Source organism: Aythya marila (assembly GCF_965140915.1).
Source record: "Aythya marila genome assembly, chromosome: 19".
In the NCBI taxonomy this organism is placed as follows: Eukaryota; Metazoa; Chordata; class Aves; order Anseriformes; family Anatidae; genus Aythya; species Aythya marila.
Genome location: NC_139060.1, coordinates 930,350 through 943,331, shown reverse-complemented (window position 1 = coordinate 943,331; position 12,982 = coordinate 930,350). Strand labels below are relative to the sequence as shown.

The window sequence follows — 12,982 nt, the reverse complement described above, 5'->3', positions numbered from 1 at the left end:
AGCCAGTGGTCCTGGAGCTGGGCTGGTGGGCCAGGAAAGAACATCATCCTTCTTGTGTTCCCTCTTTGTCCTCCACCTGTCTGTGGTTCGGCAAAGATTTTGGTAATCGGGTATTTCTGATGTTCAAAACAACGATGGGCCTGCAGAGAACCATGAACTTTCTTTTGATGGACATTGAAAGGTTTTCGTTTTTGGATATAATTCGTCCTTCCCGTACTTCTGCCTCCTGGAAGCATCACGTTTCCTCAGCCTGACAGCAGGTGCGGGACCCAACTCCTGCTGCCAGGCTCTGTGTCGAGCACCGACTGCATGGGGCTGTATCCTGACTGTGTCCCCAGGGCTGTGCACAACGGCCCTCCTCCCCGCATGGTCTTGGCTTCCCCCTGCGAAGGACAGACGGTTCAGCAAAATCTGCCTGTGTTCAAAACAATTCGTTTTGGTTTCAGGCTACTGCATTTGACTTCAAGATGTCATGTCTGGCTAGTCTAAACTTCCTATTGACAGTGTCTAGGCTGCTCTAAGTAGGAAACCAGAAGCTTTCAGGAAGGCTGTCTGTGACAGGTAGCAGTTGTGCTCAATTCTGTAGGCATGGCAAAGATGCCAGGTGCTTATTCAGAAGTGAGCTGGAGGGGGGATGCTGCCCTGCTGTCAGCTGGTGCCGTGTATGCCTGGCTTTGGAGATCATCTTCAGAAGGACTTGAGCCTGTAATGGGTGGCTGGTGGCTTTTGCTGCTGTTGTTGTGCACATATAAGAACAAGCGTAATGCCACCTGATAAAAGTTTTATCATTTGCAAGCTCCTTCTTCCTTCATACTGAAGTCAAAAGAGAGCACTGGAAATGCTTTCATTTTAGCATCTTTTGCAGTTTGTATATCAATATAGTTTTAATTGTCAATTCTATCAAGGAATGGCTTCTTTTTCCCTGCTAATTGTTCGTTTGGCCCTTCAGAGGCCCGGGGACCGATTAATGGCACAGTATCAGATTGATTGTTGCTGCATCTGAGGCGTTATTGTCCGAAGCTTGGCTTCTGATGCTGCGTGCGGCAGCAGCGCGCTGCAAGCAGAGGAGAATGACAGATGAGCAGAGGCTTCCTAGAGAGCAGGCAGCGCATCCCCCAGCTGTTTGGAAGAATTGAGGGAGAAAAAAAAGGAGAAAGGCAGATTATTCCATTATGTTTACAGGGCATTGGTCACACAAACAATGACTGTCCTCTTTGACAAGAGGATTGTTTAATTAGTTAAGGGTTTGATAAAGAGATGACTAAACATACAGTGCTCTGAAGGCATCTGCCTTTTAGTACAGCAGGCACGTCCTTCGTGCTAGTGCAGTACTCTTCTCTCTCCTCAGGAGCTCTGGAGACCTCCAGAGCTCTGTTCCAATTCTCACAACTGGTTGCTGTGAGCATATTAAATTGAATATCTGTTATCTGAGAAACAAATTTAAATTATTTAGTTGCCTGTGAACTAGCTTTAATCATTCTGACTGAGAAGATGTAAATTATACTTGGAAAGGTGTATTTTTAATATATATGTTCTGGTGTCCTCAGTCATCTTATCTTCATAGCTTTTCCTTTGCTACTTTTTTCTTATTTTTAATTTGTGACAATCTTCACCAATTTAGATTCCCTCCCAGAAAATTTAAACTGGACCACAATGAGAATCTGTGTAAATGGATTGTTAATTTCTTCGCAGGTAAGCAGGTGTGAACCAGTGGAATTAAGAATACGTGTTGCAGTGGTCTTAATGTTCAGGATTGCACTGTCTTTGCCATGCTTCTGAACTTAAACATAAAATCCATTTTGAAATTTTAAATTGGATTTTAAAATCCATTTTGAAATAACAGAGTGAGTTCATTTAGTATATCAAAGTGTTGATGTTAGCACTGATTCCAGTCTACACATCTCAAGATCAAGGAGTGTACAGAAATAAAATCAATATTCAGTATTTGTAAAGTGTTCTAGTTGAACCATGAAATTTGCATTCATGTTATATTTAACATCATGCTGCATTTAGAGTAGTTTTCTTGTTTTTTAAATTGGCATCTCCCTTTATAAATACTGACAAATAATTGCACATGATCGATTCTATGAAATAAAAAAGTGTTGTACAAATATGATTTTTTTTTTAAATGAAAGCTTTCTAATATTGTTCTGTTGCTGTTTTGCACTCATAAGCCATAACTTAGAAGCCACTTATTTCTTAGTGCATGGCATATTTTTTGAGTTTTGAGCCTCCTTGTATTTTTTTTCTTGGACGTTTTTTATTTTCTGTAGTGATTTGTGACCACAAAACAAATTCTTTTAATCTACCGGAGTGTGAGTCGTTAGATGTGTAATCATGGCCAGAGACAATATGTATCTAGTGTTTTAAATTCACAAGGGGATCATGCATCAGGATTAACTGCCCGGCGTCAGGGACAAACTGCCGTTGTGTCTTCCAGTTACTGATCTCACGCTTGCAAGCTTCCTCTTTGTTTGAGGGTGACAAGTGGGTAGGCTGTGCCATGCGTCAGCGTCCTTCCTCAGGCTGGGGAAGACAATGCATTGAATGTCGCAGATGGGCGAAAATGACAATAAAGCTGCAAATGCCAGTTTAAGTGTAGGTCAGGCATGCCTCATACCTGTGTTTTTCTCAGTGCTTCCATCTCAAAACGTCTGGGCTGCAAGTTTGCCCCAGTCCTCAAGAATATGAGCTATTAATTAATATGTGAAAACAGAGATGCAGCCCTATACTAAAACAATGTTATCTGGATGCAGACACTGCCCTGCACCTCTTGGGACCTCTCCTGTGTGCACCAGTGTGGGGCTTGGTGTTGAGCGGCACTGGGCAGTGGCGGGGCTCAGTGAAGCATAAGCAGCTGACGCCTGCTGTCTGCAGGGATTGCAAAAGTTTGTGCAGCCCCGAGTTGGTGCCTCACTCGCTAAATTTCTGTTAGAGCTCTGTAGGGAGATGCACAGTGCTCTAAAAGAAGTTTTTCCTCCCGGTAAATAGCAAGCGGCAGTTAATTACTATTGATGAGCAACTTCCCTCCTCACTGAGCCTCTGGCTCAGGCCATTGTTTTCCCCAGGCTCTTTAGACTGATGGAGGTGGTAGAAGGTGGTTTTCTGTGAAGAAAACCCAGACCAAGCATCTCATCAGCACAGGTTGGTGCTTCATGCTTTCGTGCCAGTGACGATGGTATTTCTCTTCAGTATGAGCTGTGCCAACTTCACAGACCACAACTTTGAAAAAGGATATTCCTTCAGCATTTGAAGGGATTAATAATTTCTAGGAGTTGGCAATTTTCTGTTGCCGGCGTGTTATCCCTGATTTCCTTATTGTATTCCAGAAAGCTTTGGAGCAGGTGAGAGGCACGATGAGGAGCAATTATGCAGTCAGGCTTGCCTGCATGGGGAGGGAATGCTGCAGTTCTTCTAAAAATGTGCTGTGTCCATCCAGCACATTTGAGAATGAAGTTAGTGGTTTCCTGAGTTGTGGTATGCTGTCTTTGTTGGGGCAGGAAAATCCCACTTCTCAGGGAGGTCTTTTTTTCTGTGAGATTCACATGGATGTGCTTTGAAATGTTACAACTTGAGCAGTCCCTCTGCTTCTGCCTTTTGCAGCACTGCTCTTCTCCGTTGGGGAGTTTCTTGTGCTTTTTTTTTTTTTTTTTTTTTTTTTTTAACTAAATATTGCTGTCTGTAAACACCATTAGGCTGCAAGAACTTTCTTCCCTGATAAAGAATATAAGTAGCAACTTTCCTGCACCTTATTTCTATCACTGGGCTGATAAATTCCCTGAAGAGGGACAGGAACAGCCCACAGTCACATGCAGCTTTTACGAAGCTGGTCTGCATTTGTGCAGGGGATGTGCAGTCCATTGCTGAATACAAAGGTACCTCAAACAAGATGGGAATACATGGGACAGGTACAAATCTTTTCAACTAGTGCCTTTCTTGTCAAGCAGAACCCTTGTCTGTTTTCTGTGGTCTCACCTCACTGAAACACCCTGCAGGGAGGGCTGTGCTTAAGGCTTTTCTGCCTTGCTCTGCACTGCACCTATTGCTTGAAGCTTGGCAAGAGACGTTCCTCTTGGCATGTTCAAGAGACTGGACATGGATGGTTGGTATCTGTGTGCACATCTGGCTTCCTCTAGCTCTGTAGCAGAAGCACTCAAAGCTGGAGCGAGCTGCTTTGGTACCTGGATTGTTGCCTCATTTTAGGTTTGTGACCTGTGACAGCATCAGGGTTATACAGATTTGCCCTCATTTGTATAAAACCTGATATTTGAAAAAATAGCAGTTAATAACTGCAGGGGAGCTAGGGAGGGGAACAAGAGGACTTGTCCTCTGAGGTAATGCATGCTCACCACTGAACACCTTTCTTAAGACAGCATGCATAGCTATAGCTCCCCTTCCACTTTTGAAGCAGTCAGGAAAAGTAGTTAAATAGCATCACGGGCCAGCTTTCCAGTGTGGAAGGCCGTGAAGGGCAGATAGGTGGTGAAAGCGATGTTTGGGACCATCCTTCAAAACTTCTAAGAAAGTTTTAAAAGCATGTAAGAAAATGATGCAATGCAAACAATGTAGAGGCAAGCAGATGTAGCAGAGCACCGTTCTGTTGTGAATGTTGGCTAAAGCACCCAACACTTCTGTTATCGTGCATCCTGAGGATGATGCACGGTGCCACTTTTGTTCAGTGTGCAGCGTCTTTGGGGCTTAAGAAGGAACTAGAGGTGATGGTCTCTCTTCAGGTGAGACACACACATTAGTCCTGGGCATTCTGAACGTGTAGCATCCTGTTCCTTTTACTGACCACATAAGCGGACATCCCAAAATGTCGCCTCCACAGTGCCTGCCAGCAGCATGGAAATGGAGTTGGCTGGATTAGTTGCATTGAAGGAGAAGTTAGGATTCCCTTTTCATCTCTTTTCAGACCCTGCAGTTTCTGGTAGGCATCTGCATGAACAAACTCTCAGAATGGAGAGCTTTGCAGGAGAGCTCCATAGGGTGGGATCTTTCTCCAGCGGTTACTTTGATCAGGTGTGGACTTGTGCATACATAAAGCTTAATAAGAGAGGCACTTTATGGCATTGTGGCAAAGTAGTGTAGATGCACACTAGCTTGAAGTAGCTAACTTGCTGCTCTGTGAACAAGTGAATTAGATTAAATCACCCCTGAACAGACATGGCATTTCATGTTGAAATGAAAAAGGAAAGAATCCTGATCTTTGCAAGTGGTTGCCCACAGCTTCGCAATTTAACTTTGAATTTGTTGCCAGTTGCTCAGAAGCCAAATCATTTGGCAGACATAAATCAGATATTCCTACCCATGCCTAAAGGAGAATAATATGTTGGTTCTAACATTTGTATTATTTTATGGGTCGATTCATCATTACTTAAAGGTCTTTCAAAAGGTGGTTAAAACTATGCATAAACTGTAGTACTTTGTGAAAAATTAGACCATGATTATTGCAACTATAACTGCAGCTAATAAATCATAGTGAGAAAAACACATGCCTTTCAGGGTAATAATACTGTTTATGGATGCGTAACAGTGCAAAACTTGACTAATGCAGCATTTTTCTCAACTTTTTCTGAAGATAATGGTAGAGACTTTTGTAGCATACTGGGATCTCTAGGTCTGTGCAGCCAGTCTCATGCACAGTGCTGCACATGCCACTTCTGGAACATAAATCTGAGCCATTGAACTCAGGTACACTGCTCCCCCTGAAACTGTATGACTCATTTGCTGGGTGGTGATGCAGAAAGAGGATGGAAAGGCAGAAGAAGCAGCAAAGGGCAGTGAGAAGGTCACTGGAGACCCATTTTCCAGACATACTCAAAAACAAATGGAAGGCCTGGCTCCTGGTACAGGTGTTGGAGGAATTGTTTGTTGACTACACATTGCCAACCTACAAGATATGTTGTGAGAAGAACTGAACCTCAACTTCCAAATTTTCCTTTGTCCCATGTGAAAATTGTTTCTGCCACCAAAAATGACCTTGTTATTCCAACTCGTGGGGTATATAAACACTGCATTGAAAGCCTGCTGACTGAAGAAGACCTTCTCAAGCTTATTCAGGAGTTAAAAGGTGAGGAAGAACTCTCCCCCAAAGGAGTTCTGAAAGCAACTTATTATCGCACATGATGTAGATAACACTGAAATGGCTTGGGAAGAGATCCAAAACTTGGCGCACAGTTTATGGTGAATAGTGTGGTCAGAATTTGTTCTGACTTTCTGGGATTTGACATTAGATTATCTCCAGAAAGATACTGTTTCTCTGGCTCTGGGTGCAAGCAGAGGAGGCATACAAGGCAAGTGTGGTGGAGTTGTTGACTTCATCCTCTGAATGCTTGACAGAGACTTGACTGACCCTGGGAAGCAGCTTTACTTGGTCTTGTCATTGTTTGGTGATGACAGGGGAAAAAATAATTGCTCAGAAAGAATCACCGAGGACCCTCACACTGAAGGATTAATACAAGGTTTTTTAGTCCCTTAGATGTAGTAGTGGAAATTGTTCAAGACAGTGGTCTTCTCAGTGCTCGGACAAGGCCACTAGTGCATTGTAAGATTTGATCTTGTATTATAAAAGGATCTACTGGTCAAAATCTCAGGCCAGTAATCAGCCATCCCTTCTTTTATATTTTAAATAGCAGTGAGGATCTTCAGCTACTGTGAAGCCAGTGTCTCCTTCAGCTTTAGGTCACTATAGTTGCTGATCTCTGGTGGCTGCATCTCCTACATCTCCATTCTCTGTGTCATCTAACGTTCCTCCTTCCTTGCTGCCTTCTGCCTCAGCATGTCAGGCCACTCTGAAACTCATGTTTCACCATGTGAGCTTTTACATGAAATGTCAATTAGTTTGATAAGAAGTTCATGAAGTCAAAATGTTATTTGCATTTCAGGCATTTAACAAAGAAGATATTCCCTCTTTGAAGGAGACAGGAGGACCCATGCATAGAGATGCCCACATCAAAGTCAAACATAAATAAGAGGTAAAACTTACTAAACAGACAGGCTTCATGTTGTTAACAAGGTGTATCAGCTCTCAGGTGAGAAAAACCTGAAGAAAATCTAGGTCAAGTCTGATAAGATAACCTAGAAATTAAAATGCCAATAGCTTGTGGGATTCCTGAATTTTGGAAATATTTGCAAGGCATACCAGCAGTTCCTTTCGGAGAAAGAAAAGGCACTTATCACCAACTTGAGTGTTGCCTGGATCCTGTGTAAGCTGCAGACCTGCTGCCTTAACTCCGGCCCAGGACGGAAGATGTGGAGCTGCAGACAGGATCCAAGGGATTTGCTAACAACAGGGATAACAGAGGAAATGTTAATTTGAACGGAAATCCTTGGATTATTGTGCTTTGATTCTAGTAGTGTTTAGGCCTGGTCTGGAATGAAAGTAATCATGAAGAAATCAGCATGGTATAGTTTAAGGTCCTCTGAGTGAATAGAAAGGGAGACTAACAAGGGAAGCAGATCAAGATAGAGATTTACTGGATTGCTGAGATTATCCATTCATCCAGTAAAGGGTTATGTTTTAGTGCTGTGTCTACAGCTACAGCTACTCAAGCAAAGCCTCCATAAGAAGGAAAGCTTCAACTATTTTGTCACAGACAAACCTCCCTCCCTCCCTCCTTCCCTAAATTACATGATTCCTAAAATTGTATCCATCTTGTCTGGGAGTTTGCTCAAGCATCTGTCAATTGGGAAGTGATTATTTTTACTGCATTTTTACCAACATCCTTGTGCTTCCAAAACTCTCTAGTGCAGATATGGCTGAAGAATCTTGGTGATCCCTGAGGATCAACCCCCAAAGTGAAGCATTTGGCAGGAGGTGAGAGTTCAGATCATGTTCCTACATGCATTGATGATCGGTGTGTGTTACTGCTCTGACTCATGTCTGCTGGCCAAACAGCTGCAATAATTTAACACATGACTGTCCCCCACTGTTTATTAGTGCTGCAGAAGGAATGTGTCCTTATATCTCAGTATCTCTAGTTCAGAGCGCAGCAGTTCGGCGCAAATACTTTCACCCCCTGTTCACATTTATATGCCAAAACGAGAGTTGAGATAGCCGAGGCATCTGACGTGCAGACTTCAGCCAGCTGTGCTCACAGGCAGCATCTCCTGGCAGGGAGAGGTGGGGTGAGCAGCTGGTGAGAGCAGTGGCTTCAGCTGTCACAGGCACGCTTGCCAGAACCCCGCAGTCAAAGCTCTTTAGAAGCTTCAGATTCTGGAGGATGGTTAATGCATTAAAAGAAAAAAATGAATAGGTTTAAGCAAGATAGTGAAGCTTCCTCAGCAATCCAGGAGAAAACATTCACGTGCTGTCCCCCCAGAGCACTGGACAGATGTTAACAATGCTGGCTTCATTGCTTAATTGTGGTGTCTGAACTTGAAATCAGAATGCTGGGAAGCAGGCAAAGGTCTTGAAGTCAAAATGGAACCACTCCAGCTCTGGTTTGGGAGATAGCAAAGTCACGTATTGAGTCTAGAGTTGTTCTGCTTTTGGAGTTAATATTAGGTTATTCTAGGACTGGAAATAAGAGAGTAAAGAAAGATTATTTGGGGCAGTAGTTGGGAAGCACTCAAGTACTGAATTGTCAGCATTTACAACAACTGCACCGTATCTCCTAGTTAGGACGTACATATTACTGTTACAGTCTTGATTATTGCATCCCATGGCTTTTTAAAGTTTCTTTTTCAAATTTTGTGCATTGTAGTAGTTCTCAGTCATGGCCAACAACTTAGAATTAAATTTGTAAATTGTGTGCCACCCTGACCTGTTTTCCTATATTTTTAAACTTTATTTTAAAAATTCTGGTTGAAATTCTGCACTGCGTATTTCCAAAGTTCTCTCATTTTTTAAAGGTGTTAGTTTGGAAGTAAAGTGCTACATTGGGGTTCTGTGTACTGAAGTGGAGAACCTTTGTAGATTAGGTACAACCTTCAAGAGCTTGAAATAGAATTTCGAAATTTAGCGTAAGTGTCTATATAGCCTGCAAAAGTGTACTTTGGTCTACCCAGTGTAAGCCAACTGGCAAGCAGGGCTTATTCTTCTGGCCTTTTCTTCATCTGAATACAAAAAAGCAAGCAGCAGAAAAATGCAGGTAAGAGTGAGGCTGAAAATCAACCTCCAAAGTCAACACCTCTCTGAAGATTAGGTTCCTATTTCTCTGCTACATTTACACAGAATATTCTCTGCTCTTAGTGTTTGTTGTTCACCTTGAAGCTTAAAGTGCAGCACAGCAGGTCAGTATGCATCACATCAGTGATTTAGCTAAGCAAAGCCCTTCTCTTCCAATATATGCTGACTGCAGAGAGTCTGGGTGCAAATATCTCAGTGTACCTGCATCTCTTTGCTTGGGATCCACATGCTGGACACATTATGGGGTCATGCTGGGTACATGACAGAGGTCTGTGTGACCACATCCTCCCTTGCCTACCTTTCTGCCAGGCTGCTGTGGCACAGAGCCCCCCTGCCAGGCGCAGCTCTCACTTCCAGGTTCTGCAGCCGCTTCTGCCCCGCTGCTCCCTGCTCCTCCTGCCCAGCTGAGGGACCTCAGGGAGTCACTGTGCTACGGGAGCCACGGGAGAGGTGTGGGGTGCGGCCCGCGGGGGGAATCGTGCACCAAGAGCGTGGGACTGGGGGTCTGCACAGTTAGGTGATGTCAGAGCTTGACTGTTGTGCTTTGGTTTATTGTGTTTTTTGTTCTCCAAATTGTTGTTGGAGTTTAGGTCACCTCCCTGGGACATGCTTTTGGAAAGAAGGGAGAGGATAGGTGCTGCATGCAAGGTGGTGGAGGTCATTGGTAGGTGTGGAGGATGGGAAATATAAAGGGTTTTAAGGTAACACAGCTATGAAGAGTAGGGTGGCTTCCTTTATGTAGCGGGCTCAGTTACCAGAGCAAACCAAGAGGAGAGAGGTGCATCTGTGAGTAGTATTATGTTATGGAAACATCTGGACAAACAAATAGGAGAGAAGAAATTTGAATTCATAACATGTTCATGTAGAAAAGGAGGTGTGATTATGTTGGCAGTATATGACTTTTCCAGCTTGAAACTTCTCTGATTGCACTGGGCACTGGATGGGTCTGCACGGATGAGCAGCTCGCTAGTGGTTTGTCAGTAGAGGGTGCTAGAGACCAGAAAACAAAGTCACGCTCCTTCAGCCTCCAAAGGGAAAAGCAGGTGTGAACCACAAAACCTTGTGGTCTAGAGCCAGTATCCTCCCCTGGGACCAGGCTGTGACTAGAGAGCCACCTTGGACACTGGGGAACATGCTCACAGCCTTGCGCTGGGCTTCAGCAGTGCCTCGTGCTGTTCTGGCTGTTTGCAGGATGAGTTTTCCAAGAGACTGAATGTGATTAATGTGTAAGAACAGCACGATGATCAAGGAGAGCTTGCTCTGCAGAGTGGGACCTGATCATGTCACTGGTGAAGCAGGAGGACTTCATAAGTACTTTGGGAAGGTGGAGGCAAATAAGAAAAGGCAGAGAACAGCAGCTGTAGTCCTACACTTGAATCTGTAGACAGTATTTGCACATGGTGTTAGGCTGCGGGAGCCTCTTGGTGGGAGTGGAGGTTTGCAGGTGATGAGGCACACTGGTCTGGGAGCCCTTCAGAAGCTCAGAGCCAGCAGTAAGGTGACGGGAGACCGTAGGCAAGCTTTTTTCTCTTGATGCAATGAGCGTCTGTGGCAATTAGCTTCCAAGAAGCAAGATAGCAAACTGTCTCCGAAGTAATTCTGGAGGTGGCAGGAATACTTAAAAGAATAGTGTATTTAGTTTGTTCTCCGTAGTCGTGACTCTTTGGATTTACAAGAAAAAAAGGCAAACATTATTCTTACCAAATGCCATGATAGGCAAATGTCTGGGTGCAGATCTGCATGGGACAGGCAGGAGCCCTGCCTGGGCGTGCGAGTGCCTGGGCTCTTTCCTCTAACTCACGTGTGCTTTACGAGTCACCGTGTACCCCAAATGGGAGAGCTTTAAGGCAGAAAGCACTGAAGCATCACATTTAAAGGTCTTTCTGTTTTCAGAAGCTCAAGTCCAAGCTATGAATTTTTCTTTGATTGCCTTCCTTTGGAAAGGAGGATTCACCTCATCGCAGGAGGGTCCGTTAGATTGCTTCTGCCCACCCTGTGGTATAAACCCTCCTTGCAGCACCACTGCAAATCTATTGAAGTGCTTTATCTCTTCATTACCTTCAGCCAGACGCTGCTGGTAAACTCTGCCCTAGCTGGAAGGGACAGGGTGACCCAGCTGTTTGCAGCTGCTGCCTTTCTAACAGAGGCTCGTCCCTACCATCAGGAGTAAAGCATCCTGAAGTGAGCTGCTGGCCTGCGACACGCACTGTCAGCTATAGGCTGAAAAGGCTGGGGGCAACTTCTTGGTTTCTGATGGTGCTTCACATAGCAAGTACCAGCATGCGCCAGTTGTTTTCTTCTTGGTATGCTGTTGGTGTTGATGATATGCTGGACATGTGTGCAGGAAGACATGCTCTCTGGTGTGCAGGGCATTCTCCATGGGTTCAGTTTTTATTTATGCCTGTGGTGTCACAACAATTTGCTTATTATTGATATTACTTACTTGAACGGGAACGTCCACTAAAAATACATTTGTGCCAAACTGGTGGATTTCACCATGTTGAGGGTGACAGCTTTGATAATACAACAGACTTTGATAGACATCTGTTGATATGTTGTCAGCTGCTTTCTAGTTTTAATGTCAGAAGTAATTAGGCAAAAGGAGGTACTCTAGAATAGCATTACTCTACCGACTTCTGTTGTATTTGTTCTGTTTCGAGCCTTCAGCTGTTCCAGTGAATCTTATGGTAATAATGTCATTAAATGACTTCCTTAAATGTGCAAAAATCAATGATCATTTTGTAAAAACTCCATAAAACTGAAGCATAGGAAGAGCAATCTCCTTGTTGGGATGAATTAGGTAACCTGGATAAACTCGGTAAGCGTAGGAGGCGGCTGTTAGCTGCGCGGTCTTGTCCTGGGGGGTTCCCATGGCCACAGATGCCCTCGTGGTGCTGTGCAAGCCACCTCTGGATGGCTCGGGAGGGAGCTCCTCAGCCCACCGTGGTGGTGGAGGGCTGAAGTTGCCCGTTGCTCTGTGTACTGGAGCAGTGTTGCTTGTAGGCACTGGCCTTCTGCTACTTTTTTTTTTTTTTTAATTCCTTTTTCTTTTTTCTTTGCTGGTTCAGTGCCTTTTTTTTCCATATCCTTATCGTAAAGAAATGAAGCGTCTGTTTCTGGGTAGTGAGAAGATCTATGTGATAAACAAATGACTGTAAAACAGGTGGAACTGCTATTTGCATTTCAGCCTGAGCTACAAGGAGACCTACTATATGTGACTTTTTTCTGCTTTGAAATAATGTAGGCTACTGAGATTGCTTGTAAACAGTGTCAGTACATAGCAATGATAATACGTGACAAACGGGTCTGAGGTGACGGAATTCTGGAGTGGAGCAGAGAGGCTTTGGCTGCTGTACCTTAGCAGTCTGTAGTTTAGTGCTGGGCAGAATGAAATATTGGGTTTGTGGCTGGCCCCAGGACTGCTGAACTGGATTTAGTAGAGGAATAAAAGTCTGAAAAAGTCAATGAAAAGACACCCATGCACTTTGGATGAGGCTTGTGGAAGGGCTTCTGGGACTAGCCTTACCAATACTGCTAATTAGTTGTTTTCTAGAAAGGGATCTGTGATGCTGGATATCTCTGGCTGTGTGTTTTGTAACAATAAAGCAATAAAAGCCAGGTTGCAAAAATGTGAGGTAGACTTAGAAATCACAGTATGGAGGAGAATACAAATAAACATCACTTCCTTGTAGTTGTCTTCTTGTTTCTAAAGCTCTAAGTTACTCTCACTTCACATTTTCAAATCTTTCTTCCATAATCAAGCAGAAGAGAAACCTACTTCTTGTTTTGGTGACACTGTTTTGTGAGGAGAGAGAAGATTTTTCTGCAGGCCCTCCACCCAGCTGCTGT

General features: G+C 43.9%; 1 protein-coding gene across 10 annotated transcripts in view; it reads left to right on the top strand.

The window, feature by feature from the left end:
• EXD3 (exonuclease 3'-5' domain containing 3) overlaps positions 1 to 12,982 on the top strand; it is a 307,765-nt gene that overhangs the window by 55,617 nt on the left and 239,166 nt on the right. Inside the window, exon 3 of one of the 10 annotated variants that reach the window (XM_082775659.1) lies at positions 6,888 to 6,977. The exons of the other annotated variants lie outside the window; for them this stretch is intronic. The gene's annotated coding sequence lies outside the window, so the exon portion shown is untranslated. The remainder of the gene's footprint in view (positions 1 to 6,887; positions 6,978 to 12,982) is intronic. 10 annotated transcript variants of the gene reach the window in all.